This window comes from Numenius arquata, chromosome 7, assembly GCF_964106895.1.
Source record: "Numenius arquata chromosome 7, bNumArq3.hap1.1, whole genome shotgun sequence".
Taxonomy (NCBI): domain Eukaryota; kingdom Metazoa; phylum Chordata; class Aves; order Charadriiformes; family Scolopacidae; genus Numenius; species Numenius arquata.
In genome coordinates, this window is record NC_133582.1 from 9,507,299 (window position 1) to 9,532,107 (window position 24,809).

The 24,809-nt window shown below is 40.1% G+C and overlaps 1 protein-coding gene and 1 pseudogene across 1 annotated transcript in view; one reads left to right on the forward strand and one right to left on the reverse strand.

The window, feature by feature from the left end:
- Positions 1-413: 413 nt before the first annotated feature.
- On the reverse strand, positions 414-2,588 carry LOC141466737 (kinesin-like protein KIF11; annotated as a pseudogene).
- Positions 2,589-3,870: 1,282 nt separating this feature from the next.
- The window catches only part of KLHL32 (kelch like family member 32), a 122,831-nt gene continuing 101,892 nt past the window's right edge, over positions 3,871-24,809 (forward strand). Inside the window, exons 1-2 of the mRNA XM_074150388.1 lie at positions 3,871-3,989; positions 12,596-12,718. The gene's annotated coding sequence lies outside the window, so the exon portion shown is untranslated. The remainder of the gene's footprint in view (positions 3,990-12,595; positions 12,719-24,809) is intronic.

Consider the following 24,809-nt stretch of genomic DNA (forward strand, 5'->3'; position numbering starts at 1 on the left):
ATGCCACAAGCCACAATTCACTATTGTTCTTGAGAGAAGCTGTACAAAACACATAAATCCATCACATTTCCCTGTTACATAGAATTGCTTGCTGTCTAGCTCCCAGCTTCCAATAGCTATAGGACAAGTCCATTCTTTGAATAAGTTCTTATCGACTGGCTTTTAGTGAGCACATACTGGAAATCGATAAGAAGATTCTTTTTTTAGCAGACATTCAGTCAGACCTCTAAATGAGAGCAAGGATGTGGAGACCCTGAACGCGGCTGGCAACAACATGACATAATCTTCCTTTTTATGAGGTCAGCATAGGCCACCAGTTTGTAGCTCTCATGGGTGACTTCCAATGCTTTTAAAATCATCAATTAGTTTTTTTTAGTGCCAGCAGTATGCCAAGGATCTTTGAACACAAAAGACTATTTGTATTCTTGATATATATAAAATCTATTGTAGGATCTATTTGTACAATATGGTAGTTCCAAACCACGTCTCCTGCAACCTGATGCAGAACAAAATATCCAATACAAAATACTGATCTCAATCATAAAACTTGTTTTCAATTGTAAACAATGAAGCTGCTGTTTCTCGTTGCCGACAGAGGACTGCTACTGATCCATGAAGCTAAAGATTTGAGCAGTTTTAAATTCACTCCGTTTACCAGTATCCTGAGACACATTTGTGAGACTGTTAAGAAGTTGCTGAGAACAGAAAATGGATTCCACCAGCATCTTCTTTATTTATGTCCTTGAACTCTTGAAAGAAATTATCCAGGGATGCAATAAATTTGTTTTGAAGCAGAAGTTCTACTGCTGACTAGGTCCATAGTTTCCAGGTAAACATTTTTTTGCCCAGCAGTGATGGTGGTCTTCAAACTTCCATTTTTTGACAGTGTACCAGCTTCTGTATGTCCTGTGCCAACAGCTCCAGCTGGCTTTGCAGTGAGGACACTAATTCATGTGCGTTCTTTGTATATACAAACCTTGCCATTTCTAGTTCTTCTCTAAAATTCTCACAGTACTTTGCAGCTGAAAAAACCCACTGTTTCTTCCTGTGATTTTTTCATAGTGTGAGAGAGACCTCTTAAGAAGATATTAATTCCTTTTTGTGACCCTCCATCTCATCAGCCACAGCAGAATGTTTCCTTGTGTTACTCTGAAGCTGCCAGTTCAGTTCCAAGACAGTTTCCACCATGAGTGTCAAGATATTTAATGCTCTTCCTAATCTACAGATATGCTCCTCGGTCAACCTCAACAGCTCAGCTTTACTAGCAAATGGCAGAGTCTTATTTGGCATATTTTTTCAGATATATAAGAAAGTTCAGTTGTCAGCAATTTTTAAACAGAGACAAAAGATGATACAACTAATGCAAATATATTTGCTGAACAACTGGTAAATAGGAGGCCACCTATAAAATATGCATAAGATGTCAACATCTGTTGCTGCTTCAGACTGTTCTCACTAACTGAATCTGGTGTTCTGTTGAACAGAACATTCCATTTCTCCTGCAAATGCATTTGGACAATGGCACTGTGTTGATCAACAGCATTCTTATGATCCCGTTTTGCATAGCTACATCTTTTGTATTAACAGTACTAACCAAATAGCTAGCTGTGCCACGAAGCTTTTATTTGGTGTTTTCCCAAACTGAAACCACATATTCTTTCTCATCCAGAGGAACCTTGTTTTCTTGCAGATCTGTCTGTGTTTCAGTTCTTTCTCCTTGATCTGGTTTTGTTGTTAAGCTTTGCTTTTATTAATTGTGAATGATTTAGTGATTGTTTTCACTTCTTCTTCCATGGCACTGGTTATGTCAATGCACTCTGCAACTTGTTCATCCTGAATTGTCAGCTTTCCTCTAAGGCCTTCATGAATTTTCAATCAAAATACAGACTCAATTTGATTCTTCTGTAGCAGCAAGGTCTCCTCTTAGATGCTCAGTCTCTTCAGTCTCTTAATAATAGCTCCTTTTGGCAGGTGCTGGTTAACTTCAGGATTCATTATGTTCTTTGCTCTGTGAGCACACTTCAGTGTACTCTGTGTTTCCTCAAGATTTATATATGTGTGAGAAACTGTGATAATTATTGATGTTCTTGGTTGTTCTCCAAGAGAGTACTGAAGGATTCTTCTAAGTTAAGATTCTCTGTGTCTCCTTCCACAAGAGCAGTAATAACTCTTTTTCCAGTCAGAACAGACTACTTTGTATTTCCAGCTACGCAAGCTCTGTTATCAACTGGCCCAAATAGAAGTGTTTTCACTTCCTGCAAGATGAACCAGTTTATCTTCCCAGTTCTAACAAGCTTCTGTCCATCTGCTGTGGTTTCTTTCATATGGATGGTAACAGAAAACACAAGCTAGGAACAACTGGAATGTGCATTTGTGTAAGTAGCTGCAGTAGTTCTTTTTGCTGCACCTCTTTCCAAGCTTTGGTCTGCTTCATTTTTGCTGTGTCCAGGTATTTCTTCCAAGTCTATCACATTTATACCTGTCTTGTTTATGGGATCATCAAACATCTGAAGTCTTTTTCCAACATTGGGAATAGGATTCAGAAGGTCAAAGAGCTCTTCATTATAGATTTCCAGAAGAGAGACTTTTAAAAAAATTCAGTATCAATCGCTGTGACTTTCTAATATTCGATACAAGGCATCGTACACCACATCTGGTGCTGTGCACTCTCTGAAGTGACTTTCCAGCTCTTTCTTACTGTCTGCTCTGCAGATGAGGAATTGTGTTATTTCTAGATGTGGACACCTTAAAACAGAACAGCTCATCTGTCAGTAGGCTTAACTAACGACCCACACTCTGAAAAGTGTTTTAGGGAATTGTCATCTGAAAAAGCTTGAACTCTGACGTGATACGTATGTATGTAGAATTTTATAGGTAGGTATATGGGAGATGGAGGCAGAGATTTTTGGGATGTACTGTTTTTGTATTAAATGTACAGATAAGAAAACAGGAACTGACTCCAAAGAAAATCCAGTAGCAAGATGCAGACTCTGCTCAAAACTAGAGCTGCTCCAAGCAATTCTCAAAACACTATTTCCTCCTATATATTCAAGCACTGTCCAAGCTTGCTAAACTGTATAAGTAGCTCACTAATCATTAGATTTCTTTTTTAATTCTCCTCAGTGTTCTTCACAATCATGGGATCAGTTAGAAGGTGGGGGAAGAAAAGCTCCCACCACCTCACAGTTCCATGAGGTGAGATTGAAAGAAAAGTGCTGTTACCGAGCCCCGCTGCAAAGCCGAGAACCGTGACCCTGCAAAGACAGCATCTGGAAAAATACATGACTGCAGCATGCCTGCGTGCAGCAGCTTTATCTCAGAGAGGTGTCCCTCCTCACTCTAACAATAAGGTTTTTAAAAAGCTACATCAGAATCCTTAATAGGATAATAAAGGTCTGACGCTTTAATATCCCAGATCTAGCGCTCAGGCCCTGACCCTGCAGTGGGCCTGCCCTTCTGGAGACCTCTCCCTTTCCAGCCCCATTTCTTGTCCTAAAATCCTCCTTCCCAACTCCCCCCGGGCTGACAACCCTCCTGACCCCGCCGCCCCCGTGCGGATCCCGCCTCACAGGTGCTCTGCCCACAAACTTATCGCTACTTCAAGGGCTTGCCCAGGCCTTCTCCCTCCCGCAGGGCCGCGGCTCCGGCGGGCGGGAAGCCTGTGGGACGCTACTGGCGGCCGCTGACCGCCTCCCGGGGACAGGGTGGACGCCGGCTCCCCTGCCAACGCCTCGGGGAGCGACCGAGAACCGGCGAGAGGATCCCGCGCCTCAACCCGGCCCAGGCCCGGCCCCTCCTCCGGCAGGTGCGGCCCTGCCGCTCCGGGGCCGCCGCTGCGCACTGGGCGGGGCGGTGAAGCTCCTCCTGCTCGGGCACCGGAGCCGCACAGCCGGGACCGGCGGGTTGGCGACGCGGGAGCTTCTTCCCCGCGGCTCTGTCCCCCGCTGCCTTGGGAGCGGGGCGGAAAGGCGGCCGCCACCTGCCCCGAGGTGAGCTGAGCGGCCGGGCCTGAGGCGGCGCCCGCCGCTCCCGTTACCTAACCGGGACCGGGTGGCCGGGCGAGGCGGCGGGGGGCGGGGGGAGCGGCCCGTCGCCTCAGCACCGCTCGTTGCCGGGGAGACGGTTCAAACGGCAGCTCCGACCGTTGGGGCGTCCCTGGGTAACGGCTGGCAACCGCCTCAACGGTCCCGCCGGCCCTCGGCTCGGTGTGACTCCGGAGGCGGCGGGAAGGGGAAGGGGGGTGGGGGGGGGTTAAATGACGAGCCGGAGCCTGAGGGGGGTGGCTGCGGGTCCCGCTCCCCGCGGGGTTGTGTGGGGACGTGCTCCAGGTGCCCGGTGTGTGGCGGCGTCTTAAAACATGGCTCTGCTGCTTCGAAACGGGCGCTGAAATGCGTCTCCTCACTTCGTAGGGGCCGTTTTCTTCCTCTCTCCAGACCTGAAGCCGCTCGTTTGAGTGACAAAAACAAGCTCTTGTTCCTCTCCAGTACTGAAATACGCCAGAGCTGTCAGGAGCTAGGCACCCTGATTGCTGGAAAATTAAATTTGTAGCAAAATTGAAGAGGTGCCACCGCTCAGGTGGTTGCATACCTAGCTCGGTCGGTTCTCAGCCCTGGATTTCCCATTTGGTCGATCTGGAGCAATTCTTCCCCCCAAAAAAGCGGTGGTTCCTGCGATGCTGCAGGTTGGTGCCAGTCTGCCTGGGCATGGATGGAGGGTGAATTCAGCCTGCGGAGCGAAGCCGGCTCCTGTGTACGGTCTCTGGCAGAGTCCCACTGACAGTTGATATACATTACTGTCACACACAAACACTGGGGAACAGTATACTTGGCTGTATTATACCATACGCTATAATAAAATGTCAAAGAAACAGAGCTACAGGTTGAAACAGCACGGCGAGATAAACTGCAGACGTTGATCTTAGCAAATAATGGGAATGCATTTTTTTTTTTTTTTAAAGCTTGTTATAAATTTGTCTGGTTTTGTAGGGGTAGGAGGATCTCTTACGAATGTTTCAGAAGCAAGTTGGGGGTTAGTCTTGTGTAAGTGGTAATGGCAGCGTTCGTTCAGTTACGAAAAGATCAAGAGTAGACCCAGAGGCCACAGTCCTGTTAACTGTAGCACTAAGGGTGAGGAATTATTGTAGCCTTGCCAATTCCTGTTGATTCTGGGATCTGCCTGCGTGAAGCAGTTGGCAGGGGTAAGGCCTCTGAGGGCTGTTCAACAATTCTTTAGAGTTTTTATCCAAAACCCAAGTTTACTGTTTAACCAGAGTGTACAGAAATCCAGTGATGCGCTGAACAAAAATATAGTTACCACAGATGCTTAAAAACCTATCAATATATAGCTACTCAGTCAGATCTCTTTGTTCTGTTCGAGTTTACAACTGGTTAGAGAGAAATTTTTACTTAACTTTTAAAGCATTCCAAAAAAACCCCTTTCATCTTTTGTCTGCTTTTCAGATTGTGAATAATTTGACAGTATCTGTAGAGCACTTTGCAGTTATTATGTATGAAGTACTAAGCTAGGTATGGGTAGTCTGAGAAACTGTTAGGGAATAATAAGACCTTGTTCTAGTAGGACACTAAAAATAATGCAGTCATACCAATTAACGCCTCGTAAAGCATAAGGTCTTTTTTTTTTAGGTGATTACACTGTTTATAAGAAATATCATTAGGATCGTGATTTATTGAGCGACAAAAGTCCCCTTTTTTTCCTCTGTAAGCATGCATGAAAAAAATGTGCATTTGGGCAGCTATTGAGTTGGCAGATGTGGGGAAAACAGGATTTCTAATATTTAAAGGGGGGAAGACGTCGCATCAGGGTTTCTTCAGAAATGATCCAGTTAGATTTGCAGGTATATCTTCCATTCAAAGCACATGCTTTTAGAGAAGGAGTTTTAATACGGAAAATGAGGTGGTGTTTATTTAACACTTTATAGATCAGTGTGTTATATGAACCACACAGAATATGAGATTAATCGTTGTCTTTACTGCTAGAAAACTATGTGATATTCTAAAAGTAAAGATGACTGCAGAAAATAAATTTCTGGAGATATTTTTTGAAGGCAAGTTTGGAAGTGACTGAACTTCAAATTGGTCCTGAACAAATAGGGTAGAATCTTGCCTCAGACAACAAACTCAGGATTTCCTGGCATTTTCTAGTTGAGCTGTAATCTTATTTGGGTCTATCTTCTCAGTAAGAAGGACACAAATGGCTGTGTTTGAGATGGCAAGTCCTGTTAAAAAGTCTATGTACTGTGTATTGCTAAATGTGTAAGTGAATTTGGCTCAGGATTTGAATTTGAACACAAAGAAATTCGAGTACCATCAGGGAAGGTGATTTTATTTTGTGTTTTTTCTCTCTGATTGTTCCCTTTCTATTAAGGGGAGCAATAAATTAGCAGTTCACAGTAAGGAGAAGTATGGGTGAAACATCGGTAGCAGATGGAAATCTAGACTTGTGTAGGCCTATTCTTCAGTGGGTACTCTCAAAGTAAAATGAGCGGGTTTTGACCAGAGAAAATGCGGTGTTCATTTAAAAAAAAAAGAAAAAAGTCATTTTTTTGTTATCTCCATTTTTGATACATAATGTGTTGCTTCTGCCTGAAAAATCAGAAATTGACATCATGTAGCTTCTGACACTGATGATCAGCTTCTACAACACAGCAAAAAGGAATGTATTCAATATGAAATTCATGGTGCTGCTGTGGTGTTTTTGATCGACTCTGCTGAATAGAATACGATTGACTTAATGGCCAAGAATGACGGTAATTTAATGCCATGCTAGTATGGGGAAGTGATGATTATAAATTGGACTAGAAATGGAATTGGATGAAGTGAAAAATGAAATTAATTTAAACACTCGGGTGAGAACAGTTGACAGTGTTATCAGGAGAAACTGGCCAAACATAATTGTCATCCACTGTAATTATGCTCACCTACAGTAACCACGTAGTTGACTCATTTCAGTTCTTTTTAGTGTAACAAATTATCCTTTGTATTTCTCATCCATGTAGGACTTTCGTATGGCACTCGTCAGTGTGTTGTGTTCTCTGAGGACTTCAATTACTCCAAAACTGATTGGGAAACAAAAATTCAAATGATAATTTCTTTTTTTTTTCTGTCTCACTTCTTTGGAGATAGAGAAACAGTGCTAAAAGGCTGAAAATTACAAAGGTTTTCTTCACACATTTTTAGAAGTTGATTTTTTAAAATCTATTTCTTTATTCCTCATAAAAATTACAAACTGGTTGTTCAATTTCTTGAATTATCTGAGAACTAGGCTTAATAGCCAATCACTTGTAGGATCCTTGAAAACGCACTTTCTAAATCTTAATTTATTTGTGTTCTAACTGAGTCCTTTTGACGACTTATGAGATCAAATGAGGTCTGATGTTACTTCAGTCACTCCATGTGTTTACCCATTTGAAAGGGTGTGTGATTGTAGCTGGGATGCTTTTATTTTACAGGATTTTATTAACTTGATTTTAGAGAGATTTTTTGAATTTTACTATCAAATTCTGGCCTCTGAAGAAAAGTAAAGAATGGATACTTTTCACAGTTTTGGGGTTTTTTTTAAACAATTTTTTTTTGTGTGTGTGTTGGCTCATGGGTGGAATTTACATCTGATTCAATTTTGGGCTTTAAACAGTTACAGTCTTCAATTTGAGAAGAGACATGCTTAGGAGAGAATTTGTGGGGTGGTGTTCCTGCTGAGTCCGAGACGAAATTCCAGGGACAAGAGACAACTGTGGGAGAAAACGAAGCAATGATGATGGAGCTTGGCAGTTTGCACGGGGAGAGCAGGAGAGCTTTGAAACTCTTGGTTCTGTGTGTTCCCACGTGGACTGGCCACCCTAAATCTGCCTGGCCTTTACAGGGTGGGAAATATCTAAGGAAGGAGAGAAAGGAGCTGCAGCATGTTGCAGGCAGGTGCTAGTCTGTGTCCTAGGCCACAGTCTTTGTGAGTTCCTGCACGCATGGAGGAACGTTGCACTATTGACTGCCAAGTTACCTGGCCAAGAATGGGATTGGAAAAAATGTTCTGTCAAGATTTTATCAGATTTGTATTTTGGTTACCCTTTAAGCTATGGAAAAACTTGGACGTAGCTAAGTTTTGACACTGAAGTCCCTTACCAGACTTTCTGTGGACCAGCAACGTTTGGCTTCCTTTCTTTGGAAGAGGTTTTGCGCGCACGAGGCAGCTGGACTATAATACCTTTTGTGCTCCACGCTGCCAGGGGACAGCTAAGTCACTCAAAAGGCAGATACTGTTTGGGAACTGGGGTAGTACTGATGGGTCTATATACACCTACATACATCGCTAACTTCAGAATATGTCTCTCGGTTACCTTGCTGAATTTAAGGTGTCACTTCAAACAAAGTCCCAGTAGTGCATGCCATGCCAATTCCATTCGCGCTCATGCCAATGGGAAGCTATTGACTTTTGTATCAGCAGTCGGAGATTTCTCTGGGATAAGAAAGCAACAAAATATGTAAATGGTGATGAGTAAAACGAATTGGAGGCTTCAGAACATCAATAATACTTGAAAATGTATGATTTTTCTCTAAGCTAGGTCACTACTCTGAACAATTATGTAAATTGAGAATGTGTTCTGCCAAAATTTCTGTAGCAATATGCTGCAGTAATTTAGAAGAAGTTTAATTGTAGAGAATGAGCCTTATAGAGAGATGAAGAGTGTAAATATTTTGATTCATCAGTGCTTAAAGGTTATGGTTGTTATGTAGAGTGTCTTTTTCTGCAACCATCTGTCTTTATTTTTGCTGACAGGAATGATATGTATAGTGGTTGGTTTTGACAGTGTAGAAGATGTGAAGTTGCAGCCTAATTTACTGTTGTGTTTTTCTTGAGTGCTGTGATTGCTTAGGATGTATCTCAAAAATGTGCGTGTGTATTTTTTCCCCTGGTAATCTAAACATTAACATCTTCAAATTTTCTAATCCCTTGTGCCTTCAGAATAGCCTTTTGTTCCACTGTTCAGTAAGAATATGCTTGAAAAAAAACTCTGAGCACGACTAGTTTGGATAACAGGGGGTTTTTGTTTTGAAGGTATCGTATCTAAGAATGGCTGAGGTCCATTTCTGCAGGGTTGATAAGACTGGATTTTTGCCCTGTATGTTTGGTGGTGGTTGTTTTTTTTTTTTTTTTTTTTTAATTATTGGTTAAGAGAAAGCAACGTTGCTTAGATTAATAAAAATTTTGTAGTGGATACGAGGAAGCTTATGGCCTTATTATGTCTGAAATGTTTTCCATCAGGTTTCACTTCAGGTTAAATAAAGTAAAAAGGGCTACTGCCCTTTGTAAGCTAAACTGGGACTTTACCTGCCTTATCAAGACAGAACAGATGAAAACCCCTGGTTGAAGAAATGTCATCAGGATATGTAGAACGCATTCTTTCCAGGTTTATTTTTTAAATTCTCTAAAATTGGTATTAACATTTTTTCCAATAGGTACATTTATAAGTAGAGAGGGGCTTTGAATAATACTTCTTCCTCTTCTAGTATATTTTACAATCATGTCTTTAAAGCAGTAATAGACCATCAAAACTTTCTCCCTTTGAGGGTATACATCTTTCATGTGTGTTTTCTCTTTTCTGTGTTATACTTAGTTTTGGAAGTCCCATTTCAGTCAAAATTGCTTTATTGTAGTTGCAGAAAATGAAAAAAGAACTGAGGTGATGTTTTCAGAACAGAACTGGGGCTTTGGCTTCAGCGAACTGGAGATCAAAATAGAGATCTCAAGAGCCAAAGGCTGAACTGAAGTGTGGAACTTCTTTAGCAGGGATAACAGTATCTGTTTTGTGGATTTGGTATATTCCTTAGCTGAACTACCTTTCCCCCCCCCCCCCTTTTCTTTTTTCCTTTTCTTTTAATTTTCTCCTTTAGTAGAAACCCAGGCAAACAAACAGGAAGGGAACAGAACTCCTTTCTGGCAGGGTCTTAGTGCATCGGGACTGCAGAGTGCACTGAGAATGTGCCATATCCCTGCTGCGCTGGGCTTCTCATCCACGGTGAGGTTACATTAAAATACACTCCGCATCTCTTGCAGCCTGCGGTGACTTTTGCATACAAATGCAACTGCTGTATTTGCTTTCTGGGAAAGTGCATAGAAAATTGAATGATGCAATACAGGTATGAAATCTCATGTGTTTACTTTTCACGTGTGTGTGCTCCATCCTCCAAACAGAATCACGTAAGTGCAAAAACATAGGAGTTGCTGAAATGTAAATAAGAGGACTGGATGTGCTTTGCTTGCTTACTTAGGGAGGATAACTATGAATGCAAGTAGCAATTCAGCTTTACAGAAAGCAAGTCAAAAGCCAAAATGTTTCTGTAACCAGGGCTGGTCCTCTAATACATGAAGTTCTCTGTACCAGTGTGACTGGTACAATTGGACCTTCAAGTATATACTCAGTTTGAAGCATGACATTTGATTTTTTAAATTTTTTTTTTTAAATTTATTTTATTTGATTGGGATTATTCTCTTTCTTTAAGACTTTTTATTCAGGTCCATCATGTTAGATGATTTATGGAGTTAGATTCCATGCTTTAGGTGCAAATGACAGAAGAGACTTACTGAAGATCAGAACAAATCATGCATAAAACTAGTGCAGTTTATATTTCTTGCAGCTGTTCACATTTCCACAGGATTCTAAATCTGGCATGGTGTAACTCTAAGGTACCTTAAAGGGAGGCAAGCTGCTAGACAGGCCGCTTGAATTTACTGTCTTTATTAATTAGAAGTAACTCTTGCACTATAGACTTGCATTGATTTTTTTAGTGGTGTTGCTGGATAAGTGAAGAGAATTAAGGCTCTAATAGCTGAGCCTTGTCAATTGTCATTCGTGGCAGTTTAAGACATATATACCTCCAGCTTTCTACCTCTGTCTGCTGCTGTAGCAGAGCTGTTGGAGAAGAGCATGTGCCTGCGTTTTGGCTGGTTGTAGGAACTCTCGTGGGATCTCAGTATGGGTTTGTATATTAATGCCAGTGGGATGGTGGCAACACAAGTGTTGCCTCTACTCTGGGGCAATAATTTGTGGCAGGGCAGGGGACAGAGAGTGGAAGCATCCTTAGCGGCATAGATTGCTTCAGTGAATTACACATTATGGTTCTGCGTTTCATCCTGTCACTGATCTGCGTTCTGTGAATATTGAACATGGTTGTTGGAAACCCAAGGTATGAATTTTCATAGGCTGCATCTTCAGTTTCTAACTTGCGTACTCCTTTGCCCGGGTAGTAAGAGAGATTACTGTGTGATTACCAAGTAGCCCATAACAAACCAGACCAAACCTTGAACACTTAAAAGGAGGAGGGGGGCGGGGGGGGGGGGAAGTGGTAGTATAGCTGTGGTGATCTAAAGATATGAGAGAGGTGAAGAGTAGGGTTTTGTTGTTTGTTTGGGCTTTTTTGTTGTGTTTTTCTGAGCCAGCTGAACAGTCTAAACACTCGTCTGTTCCTTTTCTAATTCTATTCCCAATCCTAATTAAAGATCAGAGATAAAAAATTATTTAAGATCTTCTTTTTAGGTGTTTTTCCTTGAAATAGAGGCTTTTCTCTGAATACAGAAAAGTTGTGTCTCAGACTAAGGAGGGTGGGGAAAGGTTGAAGAAAATCTTGAGCTGTGAATCCAGAACGTTTGGTTTGAAGTAGGAAAAAAGAAAACAAAACAACAAAAAAAGCACCTTTATCTGTTCTCAGTGAAGTTTATTTTCCATCTGTTTATCTGTATGACACACGCATTTGAAAACTGCAAGAAACAGACTTTATCACAACATTCAATCTAATGGATTTACAATCCCTTATGCACCTTCTCTGGCTAGATGGATGACAACCAAGTAGACGCTGTGGATCGGTCTCTCCTTGCCTTTCTCTCATGCTTTGATACACGATGTTCTGCAGCGATGCTGGCTTGAGGTACTCCTGATCCCTCTACGCCCCTGCTGCAGCCTAGTGCTCTTGTGTTTTGCTGGCATCACTGTTTGTGGAGGTATACTGTGGACTGGTATGCCTCTTCAAGCTTTTAAGGAAAACAAAACAAAACTAAACTGCCTTAATATTAAAATCAACCCCACGGAAGTCTCCATACGCTCTTAAGCCAGATCAGTCAAGAGAAGGAAGTACAGAAGCCACTGTTGCTGCTGAACTTGGACGCATTCTGTCTTCAAAGAGCAACCACTTGCTTTGCCCTGTAATGAATATATGCAGAATAGAGAAAGAGGTTGACTGTGCTTAGTTGTCTTTCATATAGTAGGGGGCAAAAGGTGTTAAATTAGTGTTTTTATTTACCAGATTCTTTTACTGAATTGGAGTAAGCAGATGTTTTTACTGCAGCTTGCCGTAAATAAACAGAAGGGTGTTTGGAAACCCTGACCAGCTTTTGTGTAGGAGAGAGCAGTCATAACAAACTGGTTCTGTGAGAAACTGAAAACAAATAAAAGATGAGCTGTTATTCATAGTTTACAAAAGCAAAAGAGATTGTGCACAAAAGAAGCAAGTTATTTTCAAATACTGGAACCCATTGTTTGCAAACCTGGGACAAATTTCAGTAATCTTTCCTGTTCTCCTGTTTTCAGTCTTCAGAAGATCTGAGGAAGCCAAAGGCAATGATTTTAACTCACTCCAGCCTCAGAGAAGGGTGAAAATTTTCTCCAGCTACTGCGTTCAGTGCTGCTCGAAGTCTTTTGCGTCTCCCCAAGGTATTTCCAAGAACATTTCCTACCTGTTTCTGAGTGTTACAGTCTTGCAGTGACTTACAACGTTGCAATCAGTTAAAGCAAATAATCTTTTCCCCTGACAAAACTCTTCGTTCAAGGAAAGCTCTTCTTTTAGCACTTGAATGAATGAGATTATTTCCTACCACAGCGCAATTATTTTCCTTATTATTTTGTGTTCTTGGCATTTTTCAGTCTAACGTTACTGTGCAGATGAGCAGAGTATTTCCAGTTGCGCAGCTGAAGGCTGGATGGATGTATTTGAGGGTGTTTTTTTTTTTTTAAGTAGGAGATGTTAAATGACACCAAATCCCCAAATCAATATTCCATTTTTACTTTATACTGATACTTAGTTTTTGTGACTGAGTAATGTCTGAGTATCTTAATAACTTAAAACTCACATTGACTGTTTTCATGCAACCACATCTGTTTCCCCTAAGAAAGTCTCTAGCCTTAAACGATGCAGGTAGACTAGGGCTAGAAATGAAGCTGATGAAGAGGTAATAAAAATAAAGCTTGAAGCTGCACCTTTTTCTTAGGTTTCTGCTCCACGTAGAGAATAACTATCTTAAGCAATCTTGGGATCTTCACTGAGAATCTCGTGATTGTATGGTTCCACTGGAACCAAGTAGGCTGGAAAACTGGAGCCATAGATCAAATGAAGTTTTACATGAAGGATGAAACCTTCCATATAAAGTTATCATTAGGACGTACAAGTTGACTGCGCTGTGTAGAAATACCCACTCAGAGATGAACAAAGTAGCAAATCCTATAGGAGCAGTATTGTTAGTGCAGTGTTTTGTGCAGGTAACATTGAGAAACTTCTTGGATGTCTCTGCAAGCCTCTGCATTGGGCTGTGTTGAATGCAGGTGAGGTGATGATAGTTTAGCAATTACAGATTGGTAAATTCCAATCCAGATTCAGAAATTTTATTCTCTGCCTGTGAGAAATGGACTGCAAAGACCACAGTTATGTAATGGTAAATTGGGGAAATACTCTGGTCCCAGCAGTATTGCTGCATCAGGTTTCGAGTCATCTCCGAGAAGGTTTGTATTGCCAATAGCACTTCCTGAAGGAATTGCATAAATAAGATCAGATAGCTTTTAGTTTTTGTTAATCTGTAGTTTGTGCTCTTTCTCTCCTGGAAGTGAGTTTTCTTTGCTTGGTTATTTCAGAATCAGTATAAATACAGAGGTAAGAGCTTGCATTTGTTTTTCAAATATAGCAGAGTCGCAGGAGAGCCTGCTGCAAGGCTGGTCATAGTGGTGGTGCAACAGCTTCTGTCTGCTCACTGACTGGCAACACTGTCAGATCTAAGAGTTAAAGTGCTGCAAGGTAGGGAAGGATCTTTCAAACCTATTTTTGCATTATTTATTTATTTATTTATTTATTTATCAGAGAGCAAGTGTCTCCTGATTAGGTAGGCGTGGTTGTCGTGTTGCCAGGTAAAAGAATGAACCTGGCCAAAGCTAGAAGCCAACCCTTTGTTTGGTTATAGTGACTCAGGTCATCTGGATGCCGTCCTGCACTTGGCTGCATTCAGTATGTTACTGTCCAAAGATGGAAAAGCAGCAGTGAGTCTGTGCTTAGAGTGCTGGATTGTTTACAATACAACTACTCAGTTCATTGGCAAGGTGAGGAGCAGTCTGTCCCCTACAAATCCTCTGATTCAGATCCAGGGTTTTGTGTGTGCCATTTGGTAAAGAGAGAAATCAAACACCATTTAATTATCCTCTTAGTCCTTGAGCCTATCTGCAGTATCCTTGGGCTTAGTCACTGGAGGGGATGGGTGGGCACTTCAGGCCATTTCTATGCCAGTCAGCACCTTTCGGGACAGTTGCTGTTCCCAGCTCAAGACATTGATGAATAGCTTCTATTTGTCATATCGTTCAATGGCTTTTAATTTTAGCATTGCCAGCCTCAAGCATTCAAACACGGAAAGTCAGTTCCCAGACACCAGTAATTAAGTAAACTCAGACACTTTCCATTAGAAGTTGTAAGTCTGGTATTAGATTATGTTTTCAAACTTCTCTCAGTAATCTTTAAACCTAGCTTTATTCTTTGTTTGAAATGGAAGCTTCAGGTGCAGTTTGATTCCAGGAGATCCATTTGGTGGCAGGGAAGGAAACCACCGTGACTGCTTTGTTTTGTCTTTTTCTTACCTTAAAATGTGTTTATTTTCTGATCACTGCTCACCCTTGACTGCAACAAAACTTTTCTCTAGTAGTAGAGACTGAATTAGCATTCTCCTTCCTAAATCAGTCTGTGTCAAATTTTGATTTAGAAGGTCGATTGCCTTTAGTGATGATGCTGTCCCATTGATTCTTTTGGAGATATACTAGCACTGATATATTTAATTTTTATTATTTGCTATGGACCAAATGTCAAGGCAACATAGATGGCTTCCATGTGAGTTAGAGGCAGGGAATCTAAACTAATGAAAAAGTAATTGAAAAAATACAAAAAATTGAAAAAATAAAAGAAAATCTTAAAGTGGTGTGATGCAGTGTAGAAGTCAGAATAATATTGTAAAATACACTAATTCAGACTGCTCCCAAGCAAGTTAACTTTATTAAAGCTTATGAAGTGTCTAGCGTATTAAAAAAGCTATGTGAAATAGCATTGTTTTGTTGGGCATATGCAGTTTAATTTGGTCGTCGTTCCTTTATGAAGTGAATTGTCCTTTATATGTCAGTAAACATTGCTTTTGCTTGTTTAAAAGTTCGTAGCAGCTGGAATCAAATGCTTTACACTCAAACAAGGATCGTTATTAAGAAGGTTATCTCTGATCATGCTGATTCCAGCAATATTTAATGTGTTTTAAATAATTAAAAATGCTAATGTGAGATCTTGTCGGTAAAGCGCACAGTTAAGGCAATTAACTGCATAAGATCTAGTCAAGTGAAGAGTTTGATGTAAATTTTTTTCCACTACAAAAAAAACCCTAATTAGTGTATTTTACGATATTATTCTGACTTCTACACTGTATCTACATCTGTAGGATTGATCTAGCATTCATGTTTCACTAACTCTTTTCAAATATGCAGCAGCATTTCTACTAGCAAGCTATGAAACATTATAATAAAAACATTCACAGAAATATAGGCTGCGAAACTATGAATTTTATCTAGTTCTCACTGAAGACCTTGACCCAAATTATTGATGAAGGTCTGAAATGACAGTAAATGTCTGTATATTTTTAACTGAATTTTTCTTCATTGAGCTTAAGTGGAAAAAATAAAAATCAGTGCGTGTATGTATTGTTTACAAACTATTATTTTTGTTTATCGAGTTAATCATCAAACCTCATATAAATGGCAGTTGTACCAGAATTGCTACTGAGTTTTCCTGTCCTTAAAAAAAATAAAATTCTTGCTTATGACAAAATAATTTTTTTTGTGTTACAGTGCATTTGCTTTGGGTTGGTATTAATTTTAGCCAGGAGTTCAAAGCATTCTTAGGCTGTTGTAATAGATGGAAAGACTGCAACTCATAAATGTGCTGCACCAAGGCACTTGAAGAAAGCTGTGGAGGCATGTGCATTCACTATGGTTTTGATAGAATTTCCCCTTTTGCCCCTTCTGTTTCCTTTTAAGAGATAAAATCTCTTCAAGAAGATTGGAATGTGTAATAAATAAGACACATGGGGCTAATATGCTCCTGCATGCATACGGTATATTCATAATCTTCTCAGCTCTACCATAGAGAATCACACAAAGCACAGAATTGTCTAGGTTGGAAGGGACCTCTTGAGATCATTTAGTCTAACCCCCGTGTTCAAGCAGGGAGCAGGTTGTCCAGGACTGTGTCCAGAGGTTTTTTGAAAATCTCCAAGAGTGGAGACTCTACAACCTCTCTGGGCAATCTGTTCTAGTGTTCAACCAGAGTCTTGTGTTCTCAACCTGAGTTGTTTAGTCTTGTGTTCTGACGGCATTTCATGTGTGTTAATTTGTGCCCATTAAGTTACAGTAGAAGCAATGTTTTAAGTTGAATTATGAACAGCTATTTGTAGCATTTAGTGATTATTTTTTTTAACAAGGTTATTATTGTCCTTATAATTTTTAAGAATATTTGTGTTATTTTAGAAACAAGTGCTCCTACAGACTTTTAAATTTTTTTTGTTTATATTGTCACGCTTACAGATGTTGGCTTGGCAAAAACTGAGCTCCAGTTGTGTACGAGGAATTATGCTTGGCAGTGTTTAGCTTTCCCAAATGTAGTGGTCTTCTAGCGACCGGTGTGCAATTCACAAACTTCAGTTAGGCATTTGGGACTGCCTCCACAAATCGTCTTATGTTTAGTTCTAGGAGCGATATTCACAAACCATAGAGACTTGCTGAGGTTCCTGGTTTAATGTCTGGGTAGTGATAGATGTTTTACAACAAGGATTCTCAACAAGCCACAGGGTGTTTGTATGAATATGAAGGGAAGAGCAGGATGTCGGTTTAGCTGATACAAAAAACCAGAAGTGTATGTGTTTAAAATTCCTTGCTCTTCTGAAAGTAAGGACTCAGCTGTAGCCTTACAAAGCCTTTCATGCGTGCCTACATTCACAGCACCCTCACGAATTTAAGCGGCAAGTTGTTTCACAAAAGAAGTGTTTTATTTCTTTCTTTTGGTATTTAGCTTCTCTTATTTTTTATTAAAATAATCTAAGAGCTGTTCATGCAGCGCTCACCTGATAATGGATCTGAATTCAGTTGTCCTTGCTGCGATGGGCATTCAAAACTGCTCTTCTCACTTACGAAGAGTAAAATAACTATCAGACTAGAGCCAGAACTAGATACGCATGGGATTATTCTTGATTCCCTCCTGCTGTTGTGATTTATTGTCCCACTAAGAATGCGCATTTTGGGTCAGAAGTAGAGTGAGTAAGAGTAGGTATCCATAATCCAGTGATGCAGGTGATGTCCTGGGGATAAGGAGACTGGGTTCTGTTCTGGGAGCTGGGACCAGGATGTTGAATGGGTATTTTGAAAACAGGGCTGTAATACAAGTTTCATGTACAGGCTGATGCATGAGCATTAAGGAAATGGGAGATTTGAGTGTACTTTTTCTTGTTTGATCAGTTTAAAAGCAGAGCTGATACAAAATACAACTCTTCGGGGTTCTCCAGTTAGAGTATCTCTGCACCTGCTGAGTCCTTCTATACATTTCCGTTACTGAGATGAGGTTATTGCTGAGAAGTGACAGAGGATGATGCAGTTTCTGGTCTGTCTCTTGACTACTAAATGTATGAACAGCTAATGCTAGTCAGATCTGACTTGTGAATTCATATAAGTTCTACAAAAATTCCATTGAGCCATCCACTCTGTCTTGAAATCTGTATATACCCAAAGGATTTTAAGTATTAATTCTGGGATTGTCTCTGAAAAAGGGTAGAGCACATTGAAATTTGATGTTTGCAAACAAGAACTCAAATGTCTCTCTAGTAACCTAATTGATAGAGCTTAATTAGAGTGATCTTTTACTTTAGTACAAGGTATTATCTTAAAGTGAGTTTCTTAAAGCATGTTGTCAAAGACATGACTCACACTATAAAATGCATCATATGCATCCTCAAAATGAGTCTTTTTAGACTGTATTTCTTGTCACCTCTCCTCCCGACCTGCTATGTCCTTTCTGTTCTGAGAGGAATTTTTATTTGCTGGATTTACGCTGGGTGTTAATGACAGTGGTCACTATCAGAACGTTTTCTAGGAAGCCGGTCTGGAACACAGAATAAAGTCTGTGTTAGAAATGGAACGTATGTTGAGTAAAGGACAAGAGAAAACAGGAAACCTTCTGTTTCAATAAAATATGCTAGTATGAAGTCTAGGTGTCTTGTGCAAGGCCTGAATAAAAACTCTAGGTGAATCCCTGGAGGAAAAGAATGCACTAACTCTACTATCAGCTTGAACAGGGCGTTCACCTGTTTTCTTACACAAGAGGTGTCCTGATGTTTCCCTTTATGTCCCTGGCAGATCTGTGAACCACAGCTTTCCCTGGCAGGAGGTGGGAACTGTACCATTCCCAACCATCTTAATGTTTCAGAAACTCACGCGGTAGCAGGTTGTACCCACAGAGAGGGCCACAGTTAGTTCCCCCAGTAAATCTCTCTCTTGATAACCCTCCTGAGTTAAGAGAGCAATTTTCCTTCTGTTGATATGTTTTCTGTCTTGGTGAAATTGGTTTTGCTTTCTTTGTCCTGGTACAATTTTGTACAGACCTGTGTATATAGTGAAATTCCTGCAGATTTTTGCCTATGGGGTGCGAAAAAATCCCTCTGACTTCTTCCACGCTACTTTCCGCTTCCTAGATCTGGCTTATGTGTGTTCTTTTCTAGTTTAGCTAGTTAAGGTTGTAGAAGTAGCAGTGACTGTGTAAACATATTACAGGCAGTGAATGAAATAAAGTGATCTACAGTAATAAAATAGTGTACATGATGGAAATTCTCTCTTTTTCTAAACAGTAGATGCATTTTTGATCTGCAGAAGGCAATGTAAAATGGGGTGAAGGGTTGGAAGAAACCATCTGTCATGGGGATAGCAAGCGAGGGATTGTAGTACGGAAACCAGGTCCTTCCAGAATGACGTAAGCTTAATGCTTCGTTAATCTGTAACCACGGTGCTTACAGTGCTTCTGAATGAAACTTTTGGATGGTTTAATGAAAGCTTGGAGTAAAAAGAATATAGTTCAGGTGTGCTGAGAGACAGTTACTGCTATGCAGCAAGCCGTATTGAAGATGACATATATACCTCTTTTATCTTGTCTTCCTTCTGATAAGGCCTTAAAGCTTTCTTCTTGAAGACAGGCATAGAATTACAACATACAGGACAATCTTTACAGTGAACTGCTGCATGTTTAACTCTGACAGTGACAATATGTTCATGTATGTAAAACTCATACTGGAAGAGTCCTCTGGAAAATCTCACAGCTGTTTCTTTTGAGGAGACAGAAAGTCAGATGTCAGTTTGTTCTGTACGTCCTGTCAGATTATGTCTTTGAAATAGATCAAATTTCTAAAATATAGTAGCAGTAAGTAGTAGTAATTGGGATGGTCTGCTACAAGGTGGAGGAGAAAAGCTTTTGGAGGGAAACTCTGCCGCTTACTGTTGGAGGGTTATTAAATAACTTCCCATCACAGAAGAGATGGTATGTGATTAGTGTATGGGGCAGATGGAAGGTGGCAGAAGTGATCAACCCAACCCTTCCAGGTTGATGATCCTGGAAGATGGGTCTGGTAGGAAAAGAGAAGTGCAGCAGGGAGTTGTGAACTTTCAGCACAAATGACATGACTGTAAGAGACCACTGAGAGAATGAGGGCGCAGACGCCTGTCAGGCTTTATGTGACTGAAAGAGGATATTCCCAAAAAGCAGAGATGACTGTACAGACTTTACTGCTTATGGTTCTCTTGATAGCAGTGTGTAACAAAACTTGGAGATGGGCAGCCCTTTCCATTCTCTTCCTCTATTTCTCACTCTCAAACAGTACATTTGTCTGTAGGTCTTACTTATTCTGGTCATCTAATTAGTTTGGATCTTGTCTTTCAAACAAGAATTCTTCAACGTTTTAATCAAGTCTGGCTTTTCAATATAGAAGTATTTAATCACTCTGAGTTTGTTGTAAGGAAAAGGTCTAGATTGGATGGATCTACTTCAGAGCTGTAGCTAACTTCAGGTCCTGTCAGCCCTACTTAAACTTGCAAGTCAATTAAAAGTGAATGGTATGAAAAGCTACATGTGAAAATTCCTTTTATACTTAAAGCAGCATGCAGCTCGATAGTAATACAGGCGTTGCTGTAATAAGAGTTTATGCTGGAAGAGCATTAGACAGGCTTATAGAAGTTTTGATATAATCTAAGTGTGGAAAAAGGGCCCCAGGAGAGTGTGTATGTGTCTTCCTAATATTGTTACCCCTCATTGACTTTATTTTTAACAGAAACATAAGTCGTATGAGAAGAATTTAACTTCGCTTTGTTTTTTCTATTTTTTTTTTTTAAAAAAAAAATCAGACATTAAGATGTTAGGAAGCGTTGGAATTAGAAAAACCTATAACTTTTCTTGTAGTAAGATGATCAAAGGCAACTTCAATTTGGACATTGGAGAGCTTAGCTTTTTTCCTTTTCTAGCATTCTTAGGTTCATGGGCATGTAACTTTTCAACACTTTTTAAAAGGTAAACTAAAGAAAAAAATCAGAGCTGTACTGACAGCATGGAACAATGGCATAATTGGAACCATTAGCACTGAGCTCTGCGGCCTGAGTAAACTGTCAGATATTATTCATTATAATCCAGCACAGTCAGCAGAAGGGGAAGGCAAGTGTTCTGCAGATATTTCTCCACAAAAAAGATGCGAAACCTGGTGGTCTAAAATGGGCTTTAACCAACTTTGATTCTTTTGGTTGCTTTCTTCCAAATCTGATCGTTTTTGTGTCGTATGCAGATTTTAGTCCAGGATCTTCCATGCTCTTAGCTCTTTATCTTCTCTGTGCCTTCCCAGTCTTCACTCCTGACCTGAGCATTCAGCCTTCTTGTCCAGCAATTAGAATTAATCCCAGCTGACTTCTGGCTTCTCTTCCTGTGATCATGCTGTAGAAAAATCCATCCTTTCTCCTTATTTTGCCCAGGTACTCACCTGATTTCGGTATTGTGTTTAGCCCCCCCCTTGCTAAAGAGGAAAACCAAGAAACAACTGCAGCTGCCTCACCTGGTCTTCATCACCAGTTTGTGTCTTTTGTTTCCTCTTCCATCTTCTTTTCCACTCTTCATCTTCCTCTTGGCCTCATCCAAATCTGTTTCATCATCAAGATGAATGACTCCCTGCCCATTTTGCTTAAAGCTGCAAGAAGTCTTTTGATGACCTCCTCTCTCTGCAGAAAGTTATTTGTAAATATCTGTTGTCTTGCACTGAAGAGTGGATAGTTGATAAGCCAGTTATGTCGCAGCAGCCTAGAAAGCAACTCCTGTTCCTCCAGAGCAGGATTCTGTACTTTAGTGTTTGATTTAAATGGTAGATTATTTTTTCTGTCCAAAAAAAAAAAGTCAAGAATCCTCGAAGCTCTGTTATAAACGAGAATCCTGAATGTCCTGTTCTGTCCTTGATTTGACTGGAAATTTTAATTTTGTACAAAGCATGTTTTGAATTAGCAGTGTATACATTAACAAAGGATCTCCAATTACATATTTGCAATTTTTATTGGTTTTTTTTAAATGTTTGTTAATAGCTGCTCCACATCTTCATCCTCTCCCCCCTTTACCTCCCTGTTTCCATGAATTAATGAAAGACAAAACATAATAAATAGAGAAAAATGCATTTATAAAACTGCCTAAGAAGTTTCCTACATTAGGAGTTTGCTAGAACTTTGAATGTTCTTGTACAACACTTGTTGTGTTTGGTGCAGGGATTTAAAAGCTTTGTTTGTGCTGGTAACATTGCATGGCCCGTTCCAGGCCAGAGCTTGAAACTCAAACATCCTTATCAGTAGGCCATTACAACAATCTCTGGCTTGGTTTTGACTTAAGCCATCTAATGCTCTTCCAAAACACTTCCAGGCATGGCTTGGCAGTTAGTCGGTGGCTTTTCCCCGTAGTTGTTCAGATGTGGCCGTGTTATTTTGGAGGCCACAAGAGACCAGATGTAGGCTAGCTGGCTGTATGGGCAATGGACCCAGCATTGGCACTGTTGAATTTGCTAATATTGATGAAACTGTCATTCCCTTCTGAGGATACATCTAGGTGAAACTATCGACACTTCCGATGAAGTAGTGTCTGAGGATTCCTTTGGCCTGTTAATGTGAAAATATGAAAAAATTCATGCTAATTTAGTGATACGAGGTAAAATTGATAGTGATTTTTTTTTTATCAATTACTGTATGACATGAATAAATTGCTAAATAGAAACCTGGAGACCCATTAATAACCTGTTGCAATACCCGTTGCAATGTTTGGAGAACTGCCAGTTAGTCATACTGTTACATACAGCCCTTTTTATTTCTCTTTTTCTTCTTTTTTCTGATTCTTGGTGTTGAAAGCACCCACAGAACACACAGAAAGTATTTTATGCTATTGTAATTATGATGTGGGGGCAAAAAGACTCTTTGAAATAGTCTGGTCACTGTCCTGGTGGTATAGATTATCTTGAAGTATAGCTCTGCCACCCTGTGGCTACTGAAGGTCATTCTTAGAAGGTGCATGTTTACGTAGCTACTACTACTCACAGCCTTTTTCTTTTAAACTTCATGAATGCTATTTTGTGGAGAAAATTGAAGGACTGTTCTAGGTCCCGTAGAGATGTATAAGCTCTCTATGTTTTTATTGAAAGATATATATACCCATTCACTGGAAATGCCATTAGTTAATAGATCTCACAAACTGGAACACCGGAAGTTCCATCTGAACATGAAGAAAAATTTCTTTACTTTGAGAGCGACAGAGCACTGGAACAGGCTGCCCAGAGAGGGTGTGGAGTCTCCTTCTCTGGAGATATTCCAAACCTACCTGTATGCGTTCCTGTTGAACCTGGTTTAGCAGGGGGGTTGGACTAGATGATCTCTGGAGGTCCCTTCCAGCCCCTACCGTTCTATCACCTCATGACAGTGTAGTATGTAGACACATCGTTGGTCACCTCAGTTATGCAAGGGTGTTCACTATCCAGCAATCACTTATGCTTTTCATAGTATTTGTATGTGCTTTTAAGCAGATAATGTGATTATTTATGTTTCAGACTGGTATAAATTGTGGAAGTTCATGTAGACTAACTGCCAAGATTGTAGACTACGTACGGTATGGTATGCTCCTGTCTGGTGTAAATACTGCATGTGCAGATTTGAAATTATTTCAAAGACATACTCGTGTATTTTTGACTCTTACTACCCTGGAAAAGAATTATTGCTGTGTTCAGTAAAAGGACCTTGATGGTTGTGACTTAAAAATTCAAGGCTTATCTGAGTGAGGCCCTGATGAAGCTGACAGCGTTTCAGACTGCACCTCACCCTTCTGTGTCCAATTCAGTGTTGGTTTCTAGAGTTACCAGGAGAAATAATTGTGATCTCTCTAGTTAAATTTCTGTGGGTCTCTGCTCTGAAGCATTCTGACCTCATTTAGAGAAGTCATCCACATTTTGCAACAAACATGTTGAATTTCCAAGAAGAAAAATGCTTGGGTTTAAAGAATAGGATTTTTTTGTTGTTTTTTTATCCAATGAGAATGCAAATGAAATTCCAAATGAAAGTTCAATCACTTGATTACTAACAATCAGATTACTAACAGATTGAAAACTACTTAAGTCACCCTGTCTTTTCTTCTATTTTCTTGAGCTCTACAGGAAAAATCTTGAAAGCATACTTTGGCAAAGTAACCAAAGAGTTAGGTTCATGCCAGCAGCAGTATGCCTTAAAACTTAAATGCCAGAGAGGTTTCACACCGTCCCTTTATAATGATGGTGGACTCAACGTATGGTTTAGGTACTTCACTTTGAGAGTTCTTTGCATATTTGTCGCCCAAGTTTCAGAAAAATGACAACTTAAGTTTGACAAATTAAGACCTGCTTCGGCAGGGGAGTTGGACTAGATGATCTTTATGTCCCTTCCAACTCTAAAAAATTCAGTGAAATTCAGTGAAGTTATAATATTGTTCTCCCAACCATTCCTTAACAATGACATGTGGATCATGTGTAACAAATGACCTTCTCCTTTTGCCAGGTGAGTAATTAGTATCATAGCTTAAGCGATAGCAACAGTGAGTGGCTCTGAAAAGCTAAGCTGAGAGTGCACAGAGGTATGTTATAGTTGTATAAAACTGATCTTTTTTTCAAATGAAAGATGTTAAAAGATACACACACATCCTGGAAACAAATGTGTTCTTGAAAGTCATTAAGCTCCAAATGTGTGGTTTCCAGGAAAAATGTTCTGAATACTGATATATTCAGGTACATGGAAGATATAAAGCCATAAAGAGGATATAAAAACATAAAGATGTGGTTCTGCTCATACATCCTTTACCCCTGTGGTTTCATTTTGTATTTCTGTCGTTTAAGATCTTAATGATTTGTGAAGTCAGATGGTAATTTGGTAGTGATAGACAACAAACTTCATG